Source organism: Tamandua tetradactyla, chromosome 7, assembly GCF_023851605.1.
Source record: "Tamandua tetradactyla isolate mTamTet1 chromosome 7, mTamTet1.pri, whole genome shotgun sequence".
In the NCBI taxonomy this organism is placed as follows: Eukaryota; Metazoa; Chordata; class Mammalia; order Pilosa; family Myrmecophagidae; genus Tamandua; species Tamandua tetradactyla.
The window spans coordinates 147,473,920-147,490,115 of NC_135333.1; the positions used below are offsets into that span (position 1 = coordinate 147,473,920).

The 16,196-nt window shown below is 33.8% G+C and overlaps 1 protein-coding gene across 6 annotated transcripts in view; it reads left to right on the forward strand.

The window, feature by feature from the left end:
• Positions 1 to 16,196, forward strand: part of SYT1 (synaptotagmin 1) — a 1,262,805-nt gene that overhangs the window by 129,525 nt on the left and 1,117,084 nt on the right. The window contains exon 1 of one of the 6 annotated variants that reach the window (XM_077111506.1): positions 11,108 to 11,221. The exons of the other annotated variants lie outside the window; for them this stretch is intronic. The gene's annotated coding sequence lies outside the window, so the exon portion shown is untranslated. Of the gene's footprint in view, positions 1 to 11,107; positions 11,222 to 16,196 lie in introns of those variants that run through there. 6 annotated transcript variants of the gene reach the window in all.

The window sequence follows — 16,196 nt, forward strand, 5'->3', positions numbered from 1 at the left end:
ATAGTTCAGTGGTAGAATTCCTGCCTGCCATGAGAGAGACCTGGGTTCGACTCCCAGTCCATTCACTTCCCAAAAAACAAACAAGGAAGCAAAACAAACACACAACTGTTCAACAAATGGTGCCGCAATAATGGGATACTCATGTGGAAAAATAATGAACTATGACTCTGCCATACAGCATCCAAAAGAACAGCCATCAGACAATGTAACTGAAGTGTATTATCCTTACCTTAGAAGCAGTACAGAAATTTGAAATAGCTTCTTTTCTTGGTTAAACTATGGTAAAGCACCCAAAGTTTACATGTTTGTATAATAAAAGTGGTGGCAGTAAAGACCTAAGTAAGCAAAGGGGCAAAGCAGAAGACAGGAACGTATTGCTGAGGTCAAAAGATCAGAATGGAATTACAATGAATAGGTGTTCTCGGTTTGTATCTTTTAGCTGTCAATGTCTCCGTATTTAGCACATTATTTTTAGCAAAACATTCAGTACAAATTTCAAAAATGACCAAAACCACTATTCACCCCCAGACCTATTGCTAGAGTTTATCAGGGTGAAAAATAATATTTTTTGCATACCATTCCTAATTGTTGTCAACTTTCAGAGGTGCAAACCTGCCAAAGGATGTGTTTTATTAAGTTCCTCATAGTAAAGTTATGTCAGAGTCAGAAATAATTGCTGTGAAATTCTAGTTCTGGCAAAGCATTCTGGTAAAGAGTGCGAAGTTTGAAAATAATGGAGAGGGATCACTTTAATTCCAATCTCGAAAGGAGATATCATAAACCCAATTCCCAGATAAGAAAAGAGGGTCTGAGAGTTTAAGGGACTTGATGAAGGTCATCTGATAAGAGGAAATAGAGAATTTAAAGTCAGGCATGTCTCATCTATAAGCAATGATATCTTCCCACTCCACCTGCCATGTGTCCAGAATGCTCTGATGCTTCTTGGATTATTAAATTATCAAAGGGCTCCTGAATGAAAAATATGCAGCGGGTACTGAGGTTGTTCCTGAAACTCACTAGATTTGGGAGTAAATTAGCAGCCACACCAAGATAGAAGATATCTACCATTAAAGCTTACTGCACACTCTGGAAAGATAACTTAATTGTCTATGTAAACCACCTGCCAAAAGAAAATGTAAAGAATTTGTCCCTGAAGAGTCTTGTTTACTGAAAATGTTTAGCATACAAAGGGCAGTTCTGACCAGTTTATATAGATATAACATACTGGAGACTCAATAAATTTACCATCATTCTCTGCTTAAGACTTTCTTATAGGGAGTAAGAGGGAAGGAAAGGTACCTGGAACACTGTTGTTTTTAAAAGTGAGGACACAAACAGTTTTAAAACTTTAAAACATTGTTTCTCAATGTTCAGTGGCAGCACAGACCTCATATCTGCTGAAGGCTTGTTAAGGGGACGTAAAATCAGAAATTCCAGAAATTACAGCTCCTCATAAATACTAAAGTATACCATCAAAATTTCAATGAGCTATACCCTAGATCTGTGCTGGGTGGTAACATGGTTAGTGAAGACACACTTATGTCAAGTAATGGGAAAAGAAAAGAAAATTTTTAATTTCATTTTTTTATTTTTCCCAATCATAAATTCTCATTTATGACCCAGGAATTATAATCTGGCTATACCAGAAAAGAGATGGCAAATTCAGCAAATTGCCCACCCATTTTCCTTTCCTCTTTAATAATACCCATAATCTGTTCCAGTAACAATGAGCCCAGTTCAAGTATTTGCCTCCTGGGATTCCTTTTAGGAATGGGTGGCCATCTGATGTAGTTCTGGACAATGAAATGAAAACAGACATCTACTGGATAGACCATGGAGAAATAATTGTTTTTTTCCCAGGGTGTAAACACAACTGGTGCATGCCTTTTACACTTGTCTGTGTGCACAGCAGCCATCATTCACTATTAGGGTGTTAGACACACACTAGGAATGGCAAAGTTAAAAAAGAAAAATAAAAGAGTCTGGCACGGTGGAGTGGCTATGCCAATTTTGACTTCTTCCCTTTTTTTTCCCCAGAGTTTTTATTAGGTGGGAAAAATAACCCCCTTTTGATAAAGCCAGGCTTTATTATATGTAGTTGAATGAAATGCCTAAGTAACTCACATTTGCACCCAAAAAGATCAGACTATAGATAATTATCAGTGGCATTGCATCAACCTAGGTAACATTTCTGGTGAAAATTTGTAGAGCTCTTTCTCTATCTTACTTGATATTTTTATTGATGACCAGTTTATCTGAACCAAAATCTCATCACTATATTTGTGGCTAATAATAAAAATGATATAGCCCTAAAGCACATAATGGAATTCAAAAGAAGAAGGTAGAAATATCAACAAGCAAATACTAGTAACAGATGATAAATTCATAGTGACAAAGAAATAATTAGAGAGATGGTAGAGCAATACTATATACCATGAGGTAGATATAAGCTATTATTGTGGTTTTGTGGTGAACAACTAACCATCTTTACCCATCTACCTAATTAAATATGCCTAATATCACATGTAGGGAATGGTGAATAATCTTTGTATTCTAATTTGCATCAGTCACAAATTTCCTATACAGTATATGTCCATATTTGATCATTGCACTTTTAAAAGTTACAGAGAAACTGAATACATACGAGAGTGACAGGAACACAATGACTAAAGGGCTGAGAAGTCCTATAAGGAAAGGTTAAAATAATGGACATTTAGCCTGGAGAAGAGTAACGTGGTTGTCATCCTCAAATATATGAAATTTTTTTTGGTGGGACATTGTGGTAGATTGAAAAAGAAATGGCAAATTGTCTGAGAGAATGCTTGAGCATGTGTTTCGTATACACTTTATTGAATGCTTGCTATGAGTCAAACCCTAGGCTAGGTTATTAAATCATTGCTCTCCTTAAATATTTCACAGTCTCGATTCAGGATAAGGTTAGTTGTATTCCTTAGGGTAAAGACTAAATTGCTTTATCAATGAGATCCCCAAATATGGTTATTCAAATACAATAGAATTCCATTTCTATTTCACTTAATAGAACAGCTGGTTGGGAATCATAAGGCAGAACTACTTCAGTAAGTTTGAGGGAGCCAATCCTTCTACTTTGTTCTTCCACCTTCTAAGGTATTGTGTTTGTTGTTGAACCTGGATCACCACCCACCCAGAGAAGATGGGAAAGACAACAGATGGAGGGCAGCAATTTCATTTTCAGTCAGTGATGAGGGAGTTGCATTAAACTTACATCCCATTGTTGTGACTTCAGTCATATGACTGTGCCCTGCTGCAAGGGGGTCTGGGAAATGTCTCTAGCTGCACAGCCATATGCTCAACTACAATTATGTTACTATAGAAGAAGGAGAGAAAGATGTTAGGAGACAACTAGCAATCTTCCACAGACCTGAAATATCAGCATTAAATTAGGTGTTGTTGTTTCCATTCTTGAAAATAATCCTGCTGTATATTTAAGACATATTTTGCCCAAAGTCTGAAGCATGAGTCAGGTCATCTCCCTACGTATTGTCTAGTGTAAAGATGCAAAAGTGTTGGGGTTGTTTTGACCATTTATGATGATTTATTGCTTATTTTTAAAAACCTTTTTCGCTTCTGAGGTTTTCTGTCTGTGGAAATGTAGAGAATATCTGAAATGTTTAAGTTCTAAAGTTTTACCTGTAGAGCTATGATCTATAGATCAAAGAATAAAGCTGATCTTTGGTCTCTACCTTGATCTGCATGCTATAAGGCTTAGGGATTGCTTGTTCCCCCACCATTAAAGGGTTTTAGAACCAAACTATGGGTATGCTATTCCATTTTTGTGGACAAAACACTTTAGTTACCATATTACTTCCTGGCATCTACTAAAATTCAAACATAGAATTTTATTGAAGTCTCTGTACAATGGATACTCTTTGTCTACAATTTTTCAGTAGTTAAAATTGGTTGTATTCCTGACATCATATATAGTACATCGACAATGATATCCTTGTCAGGCTCATAATAAATTTAGTTAAATTCTTACAGTTCAAATTCCATAAACCTTGTAACAAACAATTTTAGAATATATGGCAAGACTTCTAAAATAATCAATCCAAAAAACCAGACTGTCATAAATGTGCAGCTATATGATGATATTGTGAACCACTGATTGTATACTTTGAGTTGATTACATGGTGTGTGAGTATATAATATATATCAATAAAAATTTTTAAAAAGACTCTCAAAAGTCCTTTTGATGAAATTTTAATTTATTCATGAGTAGATATAATCTCAAACAGAATAAGTCATATTTTCTATCAAGTGTAAGGGTTGCAAGTTTTACAGATAGACATATATATCCTATAAGTGACTACATCTTACTACTAATATTGGAGATAGGAATCCTTTTTTTAGATTATGTAATTAATAAATAGTTATTATTAGACCTTTTGGGTTGAGTTATTAAATATCGTTTGTCCATATCTGAAACAGAGAAGGTAAAAAGTCTAATATGTTCATATAACAGACTACATTGCCTGAAATGGCTGGTTAATTTCATAAATAAATTAACCAGCCATTTTAAATTCAAATAAAATTAGTTTCACTAAATTTTGTACCAATACACTAATTGACTAGTTATCTGAGTGGAGATGTTCATATTGTGTTCATATTTAAAGCTTGAATATCTTAAGGTCCCAGGTCCACTAATTTTCCTTTGATAAACTCATCACTTATATAGTCTTAAGGTATTGAGACTTCAGTTGTGTATTGCAAATGATTTAATCAAACAGAAATCTCTGGCTAAAATATGGCTTCCTGAAACGCTTTATATATTCAGAAATTATAACCTTAAAACTTGCAAGACTATCTTGAATAATCATAGAGGATGAGAAAATTTAATGTTTTGAATATAGTTGGAACTATGTAATAGAATAATTCAGCCTCCTTTCTTATTGAAAAATTGAAGTGATTTTTTTCAAATGTATTTTCTCAATTTTAATATAGTTATAATAAATTTCTAAATAATTGGCTCAGTACTATGGCAGCAATATCCAGAATATCTGATTGCGGTTCAATTTTTTTCCCATCTTCTTGATTTCTTGAAAATTGCCTAGATTAATGCCAATATGATTGGAACAAAATTCAGCATTTTATCACTGGGTTTCACTGCTAACTTTATAAATAACCATTTCTTGCATCTATGATACTGCAGATAATAGAAATGCGGAAAAACTAGTAAATCTTGGCTACAACAAGACTCTTGAAAAGATCTTAGAAACCTCATAGTCAAGCTTTGAGTGGCATCAAAAATAATAGGTAACAATAATTGATAGACTATTATAACCACTACTAATCAGATAGGAAGTGTTCTAGTTTGCTAGGGAGTGTGATATACCAGAAACAGAACTGCTTTTAGAAAGGGGAGTTTAATAAGTTGCAAGTTTACAATTCTAAAGCCCTAAAAATGTCCAGATTAAAGCAAGGCTATAGAAACATCCAATCTAAGGCATCCAGGGAATGATACCATTCATGGTTTCTGTCTCAACTGGAAAGGCACATGGCAAACATGGCAATGTCCACGACCTTTCTGTCCAGGCTTCTTGCTTTCATGAAGCTCCCCCAGGGGTGTTTTTCTTCGTCATCTTCAAAGGTCTCGCTGCATGGCCTCTCGTGGTTCTCATGGCTCTGTTGTTCTTTCCAAAAAATGTTTCCTCTTTTCAAGGATTCCAGTAAACTAATCCAGACCCACTTGGAATGGGTGGAATCACATCTCCCTCTAATTACAGGTTAATGCCTGCAATTGGGTGTGTCACATCTCTATGGAGATGATAAAAAAATTCTCCTAGCCAGCAATATTGAATGAGGCTTAAAGGACATGGCTTTTCTGGGGTCCACCACAGATTCAAACCAGCACAGGAAGTATCTAGCCTTCCATCTTGTCTAATATTTTATTCACAAATTTTAATTTATATACACATGTACATAAAATTTGTGATAACATGTGATATAAATTTACAAATGCAACCAAGAAATCAAAGTGCCTTAATAGTCCTTTGGCCCGAATCTAATAAATCATGTCTGGGACTTTATCACTTCTTCCAACATACCTCTATCAAAGGAAAAAAATAATAATAATGAGATAAGGTTCAGAACCAACAATTGGCCAGAAAAATTGAAATTTAAGTGAAAATTTTCTGAATTACTAAAGATAAAGTATTTCAAATGAGGGAGGACATGACCATCCTCTACTTTCATTGTTCAATTTGAGTAGAATTTTGCTTTCATGTGTTTAAACTTAAATTGTATGGTCAAGAAATTTATAAAAGGAAAGATTGAAGGAGCCAAGCGTAATTAAGCATTTATCCCATAGGAGAGAAGACTTACAGGGAAGCAGGAAAAAAGTAATAGTTTCTTCATTGTCACAGCACAGAGAAGCTAAGCTTATTCTACATGGTTCCCAGGATACAAATGGGAAACTAAAGGGAGAGAAATGTCTTGATTTAAGGGAGAATCAAGAGCTTTCCCAAGATGGAGGGAGCGGGCGGGCCACAGTGGCTCAGTAGGTAAGAATGGTTGCTTGTCAAGCCCAGGGACCCGGGTTCGATTCCCGGTGCCTGCCCATGTAAAAAAAAAAAAAAAAAAAAGATGGAGGGAGCCATTCAAGGGAATAATCAGTTCCTAATCTTTGGGGCATTCAAGAAAAGGCTAGATCATCAATATATTATTTCTGGGAAATTAAGTTTTAAATAAAGGATAACGCTAAATGATCAATGATATCCCTCCTAAGATTCCAACACCTATCCTAAATATTTTACAAGATTTTTGTGGGGATCATAGGAGATAATATAAACAGAAGTACTTTGAAAAATATATACTTAGGAAAAAGTTTCACAAGCCTATAATTTTAATAATAAATTCAGATTAATTTAAGAAACAATTTAATATCAACTTCAATTTAAGAAAACATAACTAAAATTAGGTGTTAATATTTACAAATTCTCTAAAATAACTTTTGTTTTTGAAGTAGTAGAAGAAATTATGAAGGAAAATGTTGATAGATGTAAAAAGTATGTAATTTCTTTTAATGAGATATACTAAAATAAAAATAACACATAAAATGGAAAACCATTTATACTATATGCAAGGAGTTAATATCTATACTATAGAAAGAGCTCACTAAAACATACAAGATGAGTTTTGAAATCCTAAGAGATAAACATGAACAGAAGGGAGCAAGTTACATAAAGGGAATATCAATATTAACAAAAATAATTACATGGAAATGATCATTTTTAATCTGAAAAAAATGTCAATTGAATCAACCTCAGGAATAATTTTACACCTATTAAATTAACAGAGATGACGAAGATTATTATACCCAGGAACAGGTGAATTTTGGGGGAAAGTTACACATTCTTTTATATACTCTCTAAAAATGATTATAAATTGTCATAAATCCTTTGTTGTATTGCAATATTGGAATATGATCACTGGTATGGTGTTGAGAGATAATTCTCCACAGGTCTCTTTCATTTCTGCTTATCTTTTGAGCAGAGGTCTTTCTTCTGGTTAATCTTTTCAAAGATATTTTATAGCAAACATCCTTAGAAGATAAGATAGTGGGATTTTTCATTGTTGTCATTTACTCTTGTTTTAAACTTTACTGTCCACTATAATAAAGGTAATATCTCCTTCATTATATCATAAAGGTAATATCTCCAGCAGCTTTGCTTACTGCTGTTAAAAAATATTTGGGCTTCCTCTGTTGTAATGCAACCCATGCTTGTGCAAGTGTCAACTGGCCCTCTTCCATGTCAACCTGTGGGATTTGGGGCTTGGGGAATTGGTAAAAGAAAATGATGATTTTCTGACTATTGTTATTTCTGTGAATAATGAGCTGTCCTTTGTCTCTGACCCAGGAATCTCATGTATTCTGTGAGAATTTATGAAACTATGTCAGACTTAACCTGTTAGTTGCAGATTGGGTAAAATCTCAAACTGTTCATGGTTCTTAATATTTATCATAGAAACAATGATGCATGGTGTTTAGAGGGATTATGAACTCTGTAGTAAGACCATCCTATATTAAAATTTTATTTCTGCCTCTGTGAACACAGGTTAATCTTGAAACATCTCCAAATCCCAGTTTTCTCATCTCCAGAATGAAGGGTAATAATGTCTACATATAACATTGATCAGAAGATTAAGTGAGAAAGTGCAAGTGGCATTTAGCTCACCACACATAAGAAATGCAATTAATGCTTCTCTTCATCTTTCTTCCTTTGTTCCCAAAATCCATCTCATGAGACTTCAATTTATGGAAATCAATCAGCAGACAATAAATTTGTCATTCATGGAAGTACTAATTCATCTGTTAATTTCTTCCTCACCTTTCTCAGCTGCACTGCCTGTCAAGTGAGACTGCAGTCTGGTTATCAAATTTGTCAGAGGTTTCTTACAATTAATAAATCAAGTTCAGAAATGTTCTTATACAGTGTTATGTCCAATGGCAATGGAATCTGGACAGAGACATGATGCTTATCTCAGGCAGTGCAGGCAATATCTTTGTAAATCTATCCTGGAAAGATTGGGGATAGGAAGAAAGATTGCATTTGTTTATTTTTCAAAGAACTCTCTACATGGAGTTTTTCTTATCTCCTCAAGCCTCTGACATTGGGACAAACGTGGTTGTTTTGCCTTGCTATTGCCAGCAAAATTTTCTGAAGCAGTTTTCTCTTTCTCTTGTCTCTCACCGTTTACAAAAGACCAGGGTATGCTTCAAATGATTCTTCCATCTGTTTTCTTCTCCTAATGCCATGACCTCATTTCTCTTCCACAGAGTTCTACCTCCCTTGAACACTAATTACTACCTGGGACCTGACTCAAGTTGCTTCCCTCGTTCTGACTTCGTGATTGTGCTCTGACAGATTCTCTCCAGAGTGGGGAGATCTGCAAGTTCTGTGCTGGTGTTTCCCCAGCAACCTTTTAAGTACCTCCATCTGGGTCTCACTCACTCCCAGAATGTCATTTAATCACAGTCCAATTTATGTCATTTTCCTTCTAGAACCAGACTGGGGCATATAACATTGGGTGAGGGGAATCAAAGCAGGAAAAGAAGTATTCAACTACAAGAAAATATTTAAGCCAATTATGACTTATTCTCCTTTTAATGAGATGTTTACTGGTTTGTTTCCTCCAGTCTTCCTATTACAAAAAAAAAAATTGTTTCTATGAATAACCTTGTTCATATGTCATATTGTATACACATGTAAATTAACAGAATAAATTCTTAGAAGAAGGGACAGCTGCATTAAATGGTAAATGAATTTTCATTTTAATAGTCATTGTCAAGTTGCCTACACAGAAGTTGTACCATTTTACTCCTACTCACAGTATATTAGAGGAATTATTTCCTCATAAACTTGCTGACAGTTGTACGTTTTAGATATTTGCCATATCTATAATGGTTTAAAAATTTATTTCAGTGTCTTATAGTTTGTGTTTCATTTAATTTGAGAGGTTGATTATGCTTCCATATATTAAAAGCATATTTATGCTTTCTAACCTATAAATAGTGGCTCATATTCTTTGCCCAATTACCTATTGGGTGGTTGGTCTTTTACTTAATGTTTCTGAGGTTCTTAAATATTCTGTCTGTGATATGATTAGCAAGTTTTCATTTATTTGAATTTGCTTTTGATTATGTTTTTTTACTATGCAAAATTTAAACATATATATGTTGAATTTATAAACCTTTTAAATGTTTTCTGGATCTGTGACCATAATTTGGAAAACCTTCCTTACTGCACTACTCCAAGGGAATGTTCCTGTATTTTCTTCTAGTGTTTACATCATCTTGTTTTCCTTTCTAGACTTAGACTTGGTTTACTATAAGTTCTGATACTCTATAACAATGTCACAGTTCACTTCTGACTCAATTTGAGTTCCAAAGAAGAAAGGATTTTATTCACAATTTATAATAAAGAAATGATAAAATGTATTTGAGTCCATAGATTCATGATTTTAAATTTATTCTTACTATTGAACAAAGACTCCATCATGTTACAAAAATGAAAGAAATTTTCTGTTCATCATTTCTGTACAATTTATGTGAAAATTCCCTAACTACATTCCCTGTTCTTTTTAAAGTAGGCATTTTCTATGCAAATCATGGCCATTTTCAGAAAAGAAAGGATTAGGAAATTTTAACCATCTCTAGGTTATTCCTAGCTAGGACTAAAGTTGAGAGCATGAACTTAGCTACTAGGCCCATCTCCTTTCTAACAATGTCAGGGAAGTTATTACCTCTATGCCTCAATTTCCTGGGAGGCAAATTATGGAAAAGAATGTTTTAGTAGAACTGAGAGGATTAAATGAAATGAAACATAAAGTGCTAAGCATAGTGCCTGGGACATAGTACAATTCGTTAAATAGCGATTATTAGTTAATGAGTTTGGATTTTATTTTAAATGAATCTGTATTATTAAAAGATTGAAATATTAATAAAAGTATATATACTTCTGTTAACCAAAAAATAAAAGCAGCATTGAAGCAGATGATAATATGAATTTTCGAATACATTTCCTTATTTCACTGATTGAAAATGGCAACTTTGTTCTCTAAGATGAGGCCTGGTTACTCATTTGCAAATGATATCTATAGCATTTGGAGAGTGTAGTAATTAGGTTCAGGTGTTAACTTGACCAGGTGATGGTGCCCAGTTCTGTTGCTGTGGACTTAAATCATGTGACTTAAAATGCTGTGAATTTCATCTCTGGCTGATTAAATCTGCAGACACCTGAGGGTGACTTCCTTAATGAGTCATGTTTAATTTAATTAGCTGGAAGCTTAAAAGAGAGAGGTCAGAAGAAAGAGAAAGGGAGCTCAAAGCCAAGACAGACCCAGACATTTGGAGAAGCAGAAAGGAAACACCCTGGGAAAAGACAGAAAGCCGTTTGAATCCAGAAGCCTGGAGAGAAAGGCCAGCAGACTTTGCCACAGGCCTACCCATGTAACAGAGAAACCCAGAAAAATGCAGGTTGCCTTTCCTCCAAGGAACTGTAAATTTGTAACTAAATATCCCCTTTATAAAAGCCAATCCATCTCTGGTGTTTGCATTCCTGCAGCCTTAGCAGACTAAAATAGATTGTAACTTTGTAAGAACTCACTGACTACCTCCAAGAACAATCATTTGGTTAGTTCAACATCTTTCTAGCGGAATCTAGAGCAAAATACATAGAAACAGGTAAGCGACTTTGAAAAAGTGCCTGGAGTGGCAGTGTTGGGCATTTTAAGTATGCGTCAAGCTTTGCAGAGGTTGCTTGATGGATGTTTAGTGAAAGGTGTCACATTTTAGAAACATTCCCAAGGTCTCATTATTTTGTCTCTTCATTCTTGTACTTCAACTGCTAGAAATGGCTTTGCTCTTTAAAATCCTGTGCTAACTCTTAACTGTGAAATTAGATTTTAAAAGCCATTGTCATTGGTGAATGTATTTGTAAGAAACATGAAAATCTGCAAGTTCTTTTTGAAATGTATTTTGGCTGAATTATCTTTACTTAATGAATAGTCCCAAAACAAAAGGAATGGATGATAATCATAATCCTACTTTAGTTTTAGCTACCTTGGCAAAATTAAGGAGACAATTGAATACAATCAATTGGTCCTAATATATGAATAGTAACGAATTTTTGTTACCATGCCTTCTAGAAACTGGTTTTGTTCAAACTACAAACTACTGCTGGATTGCTATTGACATATAAATGGTATATTAATGAAGTAAAAATGCATTTACAAATACACACATAGATAACACTTTGTTCAGATAATAACCAATAATTTTCTGTTCATAGGACATTATTTCATTGCTGATATTGAAATGTTAAAGAGCAAGAAAAACAATAACCTTAACAATATTCTTTTTTAATTTTAAGATGGTGTCAATTATTACCATTGCTTCTAAAGAAATTATTAAATGTCTATCATCCTCAGTTTCCTTATCTGTAAAATGTGGATAATAATACCTATTTCATAAGATAATTATGAGAATAAAATGAGGATATGCATAGAAAACTACTAGCACAGTGTCTAGTCTATAGTAAACACAAAATTCTAGTTATTAGTATAAAGGTAGAATAACTGGTCACATGCCTGTTTTATTGGCATAGATTCTTATACCTTTTCATATGTCTTTATGAATTTATTTTGTATGTGAAGTTTACTGCCATGTTTTTATACTTATAGATTAAGTGGTTGATTTAATCAAAATCATCAAAATGAAAACAACACATGAACTCATCTTTACACCAAACACTTTTTTTTCTGAGAATCTGCTCTTAAATCTATTTTTTCAGGGGTAAGATTTGCAAACAGCATTTTATGCTTTTAATCTTTTTTGCAAGTATGTTCTTCTGAGTTTTAAAAAAGTCATATTCTTTTTCCTTGTAAATGTGTTCTATCCAGAATCTTTATCCAAAACAGACCATGCACTTTACCAGCCTAGAAAATCTATTGAATCAGATGGTGCTCCAACTTGATGTTCTCTGAAATTGTCTTGGGACTGTGCTGTCCAATAAGATAGCTACTTGCCACTTACAGATATTTAAATTTACATATAAATTAGTTACAGTTAACCTTAGAAATTCAATTCCTCAGTCGCACTAGCCACATTTCAAATCCTCAGTATTTATATGTGATTAGGGACTACTGTATTGAACAGCACAGATACAGGACACTTCCATCAACACAGAATGTGCTATTGGCCAGTACTATCTTAGAAAATCCTAGTTGATATTCCTTTGTTGATGGAGTAACAAACTTTGGATACCTTTACAATCAGACCCTGCCCCAAATTAAGTTTGAGGTTTTGAAGTCACCTCCTGCATTATTATGTTAACTGGCATCTGGCATTGATGCTATTACCTTAGCCCCATGATTCACAACTTAGGTTACACATTAGAATCGTTTTGGGAGATTCTAAAAACCCAGAGATCCAGGCACATGTTATATTACAATTCAACAAAATTAGAATCTCTGGAGAGAAGCAATCAGACATCACTATTTTTTTTATTTTTTTTAAATATTTTATTTAAACAATATACAACATAAACATTCTTAACATACAAACATGTCATACATGTTATACAATCAATGGGTCACAATATCATCACATAGTAGTATATTCATCACCATGGTCATTTTTTAGAACATTTGCATCACTCCAGAAAAAGAAACAGCAAGAAAAAAGAAAAAACTCATACATACCATACTCTTGACCCCTCCCTCTCATTGACCACTAGTATTTGCATCCACCCAATATGTATATATCTATGTATATTCATCATCATGATGATTTATTGAACATTTGTATCAATTCAGAAAAAGAAATAAAAAGAAAACAGAAAAAAATTCATACATACCATACCCCTTATCCCTCCCTTTCATTGATCACTAGCATTTCAATCTACTAAATTTATTTTAACATTTGTTCCCCCTATAATTTCTTTATTTATTTTTAATTTATTTTATATATTAAACATACCAACACAGAAACACAAACACTCTTACCATATGATCATTCCATTCTACATATATAATCAGCAATTAACAATATCATCACATAGTTGTATATTCATCATCATGATCATTTCTTAGAACATTTGCATCAATTCAGAAAAAGAAATGAAAAGAAAACAGAAAAAAATTCATACATACCATACCCCTTGACCCTCCCTTTCATCAATCACTAGCATTTCAATCTAATAAATTTGTTTTAACATTTGTACCCCCTATTATTTATTTATTTTCAATCTATATGTTTTACTCATCTATCAATAAGGTAGATAAAAGAAGCATCAGACACAAGATTTTCACTGTCTATCCAATATATTTTTACTTTTGTTCCCCCTATTTTTTTCTATGCCTTTTACCACTCCCTTTCATTGATCACTAGTATTTCAATTTACTCAATCTGTTTTAACATTTGTTCCCCCTATTATTTATTTATTTTTATCTGTATTTTTTACTCATCAGACAATACTATTTTTAATGTCCTTCCCGAGATTCCAACATCTGACCAAGTTTGATGACCGCCTATCTCCACACAGATCTGGTTTCCTTACTTGTCATTCATTTTTCACATCATATGGTAACTATTATATTGCAAGACAAACGGCGAATTTTTTACACATTGAATGATTTACTCTCTTCCTTTAAGATAATTCCCATTATTTCTTTATATAAGTACAACATTATTTTCTCACAAATTGCTTACTTTTATTGACCATTTTCATCAAACTTTATGCTTTTGCATTTATCGGGAATGGTGACCAGTAAGTTCTTGCAGCACGTCAAAGCCAACTCGCCACAGAAAAATAAATGCTGAAAAGAAAAACTAGGTGGAGGAAATACAATGACCTTATAGGCACCTTCTTCCAAATATTTATGATGAGAGAGTTAAGACGCTTTTGTCCTGGTGCTCAGCTTTGTTCATATGTGCAAAACTTCTTACTTTAAAAGTTCAAAAATGTAGGAGGTACTGTACTGACTTCCTTCCAACCAAAATGATTTTCTAGGAACAAGTTAAAAACTACCTGATTATTTTGGGAACGCTCATGGAGCAACAAAGTTTATATTAAGAACTTTAGGCAAATGCTAACATTTCTTAAAATAACAGGTGAGGAAAGTCTGTAAGATGGTGGTAATTGAGAAATACATTTGTTAAATAATGTAAAACCATGTGCCTACTGAAATTATATTGTGGTCATTTACCAAAGTAACCAGATATGACAAAGACTGTTAGATGTCCCCAATAACTACTCTTCCTTTCTTGCATAATAATAACATTTTTATCTGGGCATTTTTTAAAAAAAGATTTTTAGATTTTTAAAGAAGGAATGGAAAGAAAATAAATTAAAGTTTAATTTATTTAAAAGACCAAACTTCATTGAGTGCAGTCGAGGGTGGGAATGAATGTAGAATCATTCAATTTCGGGGTGGGTGGGTTCAGCTCAATAGCAGAGAGTAAAGATGATGATAGTAGCTCAATCAAGAAAGGTTCTATTTGTCTTACTTTTGAAAGTCTAGACACTCAGTTTAGCCAGGTTAACATGGTAATACCCTATTAATCAAATATTTAGTCTCCTATTTTGTGGCACTTTCATCTTTAACAGTTTCCATCTCATGGTACTGTATGAATATGCCAGTCAGAACAATAGAGGATAAAAATGGAAAAACAGACTATATGTTTATTTTTCCTTTATGGGTTTGAGTTGGAAAGTACACAACAGTCCCATTGGCCCGAGCTTAGTCACAAGACCAAAACTGGCTGCCAGAGAAGCTTAGAAATGTTGTCTTTAGTTGGGCAGCTTTGTGCTCAACCAAAAATCATATTATTGTGTAAGGATAGAATGGTTTGGAAAGGAAAATGGGAATCTCTATAACAAGGCACCCAAATATCCAGGCACATACTTCTCCCCCTACCTTAAGTATGCTCCCCTCTCCTAAAAGCAGACATCCATTTATTGCACCCAACTCAAAATTCAGGATTTCTTGGGGATGTACATTCTTCTTTAGATTTCAAGTCACAGTGTAAATAAAAAATCTTTATCCGTGGTTAATCTCAGAACCTGGCTTTTTGTTAGGAAGAACACAGAGTGCTTAAAGAGAAGAATGCATCAAGTCTTGCTCTTTAGGTAACCTCTGAAAATACTGTCCTTGAGTTGCTATTTTACTTTTCTCATTAGAAGATGAAAGTTACAAGCAATGACATGCTGAATCACATTCACAAGATCTGACATCTGACCCCATATCGAACCTTACTAAGAATTCAAAGGAAACACAAGTGAAGCCTGGTAAAATCTGGGATAAATAGCACAGTTCCCTGGATCTTTCCCTGTAGTCTTAGCATGTACCTGGTCCACATTGGATATATGAAGTTTCCAAACCATGCATTGAGGTAGCATGATGGGAACTGTTATGGTCATGAAATAACCCCATTTTATACTCTGTTAATTATGGAGCTGACACGAGATTTTCTAGCTGGCTATGCTCCATAAATTCATAAATTCTAGGTTTGTTTATCATAAGCTACGATGGTCGATTTATATTCCTTTAAAATGACCCTGAGATAAGAACTGTCCATTGATGTTCCACTTGTTACTACCATTAAGATACCTCATTAGCATGTTTCCTTAGAGATTTAATCAGGTCATTTTAAACAA